Genomic DNA, 3,857 nt, shown 5'->3' on the forward strand with positions numbered 1-3,857 from the left:
TCCTTTGCTGTTGGTTCACCCTCCAATGGCCACCGCGCACTGTGCTGATCCAAAGGCAGGAGCCAGGTGCTTCTCCTGGTCTCCCATGTGGGTGCAGGGCCCAAGCACTTGGGCCATCCTCCACTGCCTTCCCGGGCCACAGCAGAGAGCTGGACTGGAAGACAGGCAACCAGGACAGAATCCGACGCCCCATCTGGGACTAGAACCCAGTGTGCCGGCGCCGCAGGCGGAAGATTAGCCTAGTGAGCCATGGTGCCGGCCAGTTTTCTAATCATAAAGCTTCACTTTGTTATGATTTTTTGTATCATAAGGGATACTATTTCAATTGTGTTGTTGTTTTTGATGGAATAAATAAACAAAAGAATAAACAAATAAACTTAAAGGCAGAAAAAAATGTAGGGAAGAGCTAATAAACAAAGGAAAAATCAGCTTCTGGAAGCCAAAACAATACATCAAACCTAAATTCCAGGAGGTCAAATAAGTGTGCCTTGATTAAAAACAAACCATTTATCCAATTACGGGAATTACATTATCTGGCATGAATCCAAAATGTAAAATAATAAAATTTATAAACAAAAATTGAATGTAATACATGAATAAACACACACACACACAAAAAGAGGTTTTAACCAGATCTGACATTGAGTTTCGCCATAAGATACCTGGATTTTTCTGGTTTGAGCCACACAAAACCAGCCAAGGTGCTATATAATTCCGAATGATTTTAACAAGCAAATTGCTGTTAAGTCATTTTGGATAATTTAAAATCATTCTCTGCAAAAGGCTTAAATTTCACTGCTCCCAGACACATGGATCATACACACATGGATCATACAGGTAGGTATGGTATTTCATGTACCTTTCTAACCATGCAACTCCAATTTGTTGTGTTTTTCTATATCATAAGCGATACTCTGTCAAATGTGGTGTTGTTTTTGACAGAACAAACAAATAAATAAAAAATAAATAATTTTTAAACCAGAAGAATTGTGGAGAACAACTCATAAACAAAGGAAAAATTGATTACTGGATGCCAAAAAAATAAAACAAATCTATTATTGCAGAGGATGAAATGTCTGTGCCCTGAATAAAAAAGAAAATTGTTTACCAGAATTCCATGAACTGTCATGAAGCTATATTTTAAGATAATAAAAATGTAATACATAAAAAATATAAAAATAAGGTCCCAAACAACCAAAGGGTCTGGAGTCAGATCTGATAAGGAGCTTTGCAAAAAGAGAATCAGATTTTTCTAGTTTATGCCACCCAAAATGAGCCAAGGTGAACATCATTCTGTATGATTTTAACAAGAAAATCATAAACTCATTTTAGAGAAACTTAAAATCCTTCTCTTCTACAAAAGGCTTAAATTTCACTGTTCTCTGACACATAGATCATAAGAGTAGATATTCCCAGCAGTTTTCTAATCAAAAAGCTACAACTTCTTGTGTCGTTTTTATCCTAAGAAATAATTTGTCAAATGTGTCATTGTTTTTGACAGAATAAACAAATAAACTAATGACTAAACAGCACTTTGGCCTCAGAATCAACCGTTAAGGCATCCAGATCTGGCTAAAAAGCCCATGAGAGTTTCTCAGGCATGGAAAGCCAATACACTGTGGCAAAAAGTGATCTAAATGAAAGATCTCTGTGAGGGAGATCCAAGCAGAAAGAATGGGCCATCAAAGAAGGAGGTACCTTTCTCTGAAGGGAGGAGAGAACTTCCACTTTGATTATGACCTTGTCTAAATAGGGTCAGAGTTCATGAATTCAAGAGGCAGCTCGTGGCAAGAGCCTCGGGTGATTACTAACATCATAAATAAGAGTGTTAATTGTTAAATCAACAACAGGAGTCACTTGTACTTGCTCCCCATGTTAGACCTCTGTGCTTAATGTGTTGTACTATGAAAATTAATAGTAAAATTAGTCTTCAAACAGTAGTTTATAGTCTGTGTTTCTATATGGGTGCAAACTGTTGAAACCTTTACTTATGATAGAGATGATCTTCTGTATATAAAGATAATTAAAAATGAATCTTAATGAATAATGTAATGAAAGGGAGTTGGAGATGGGATAGTTTATAGGTGGAGCGTGGTTATTGGGGGAAGATCATTATAATCCAAAAGTTGTACTTTTAAAATTTATTTTTATTAAATAAAAGTTTGCTATAAAAAAAAAGAGAACCAAACCAGTTTTCCGGGTTTGTGCTACCCAAAACTGGCCAAGTTGCTTTTAGCATTCTGAAAGATTTTAACAACAAAACCACACTCAAACTAATTTTGGAGAAATTTAAAATTCTTCTCTTCTACAAAAAAGTTAATTTTCAATCTTGCCATACATATAGGTGATAAGACTAGGTGTTCACTGTGGGTTTCTAGTATAAAACTCCAATTTACTGTGTTTTTTTTTTTTCTATCATAAGGGAAGCTAGTGAAATGTGTTCTCGTTTTCACCAGAATAAATAAACAAACAGATGAATAGGCAATTAAATCAATTTAAAACCTGGAAAAATGTGGGAAACAGCTCACATACAAAGGAAAAATAGTCTGCTGGAAGTCAAAACACGAAAAAAAAACCTAGAATTTCAGAAGGTCACATGCTTTGCTCAGGCTAAAAAAACACCATTTATCCAATTACCAGAATTCCATTATCCAGTATGAATCCAAAATGTAACATAATAAAATATATAAACCAAAATAAAATGTAATATTTGAAACAAAGAGGTTGTAGCCAGATATGATATTAAGGTTAACAAAAAGAAAACCAGATTTTTCTGGTTTAGCCACTCAAAACCAGCTAAGTTGCCATAGTATTCAGGATGATATTAACAAGAAAACTACAATCAAACACATTTTGGAGAAACATAAACTCCTTCTGTTCTACAAAAGGCTTATATTTCACTGTTCCCAGACCCATAGATCATAAGGGCAAGTATTGCTTGTAGTTTTCCCATCATAAAACTCCAATTTGTTATTTTTTGTGTCATAAATCATACTATGTCAAATGTGTTGTGGTTTTTGACAGAATAAATAAACAAACAAATAAATAAACAAATGAATAATTTTTAAACCAGAGAAAATTGGGGAACAGCTCATAAAGAAAAGGAAAATTGGCTGCTGGAAGGCAAAACAATAAAACAAAGGATTCCATATTGTCAAATTATAGTGCCCTGATTAAAAAAAGAACATTTAATCAATTCTGAGAACTCTATTACCAGGCATGAAGCCAAAATGTAACATAATAAAACTTATAAACCAAAATGAAAAAATACAAGAAACTTCAAAAAAATAAAGATGCTCTAGCCAGATCTAAGATTAAGGTTAGCAACAAGAGAACCTGATTTTTCTAGTTTATGCACCCAAAAAATCAACAAGATGCTCTCACATTTTGAATAATCTTTACAATAAAATTTCATTCAAATTCATTTTGGAGAAAGTAAAAATCCTTCTCTTCTATGAAAGGAATAAATCTCACTCTTCCCAGCCACATAGATAATTAAGATAGCTGTTCCATATAGTTTTCTAATATAAACTCCATTTTGTTTTGTTTTCTTGTATCCTAAAGGATACTCTGTCAAATGTGTTGTTGTGTTTGACAGAATAAATAAACAAATGAATAAGACAATTAACAAATTTTAAACCAAAAAGAATATGAGGAACAGCTCACAAATAAAGGAAAAATCAGTTGCTGTGCTGGAAGCCAAAATAATAAAACATAAAATTCCAGAAGGTAAAATGCTTTTGCCCTGATTAGAAAAAGGAAATTTATTCAATTACAGGAATTCCACTATCCATCATGAAGCCATGGTTTAAGATAATAAAATTAAAAAACCAAAATGAAATGTAATATGAGAAAAA

This window comes from Lepus europaeus, chromosome 10, assembly GCF_033115175.1.
Source record: "Lepus europaeus isolate LE1 chromosome 10, mLepTim1.pri, whole genome shotgun sequence".
In the NCBI taxonomy this organism is placed as follows: domain Eukaryota; kingdom Metazoa; phylum Chordata; class Mammalia; order Lagomorpha; family Leporidae; genus Lepus; species Lepus europaeus.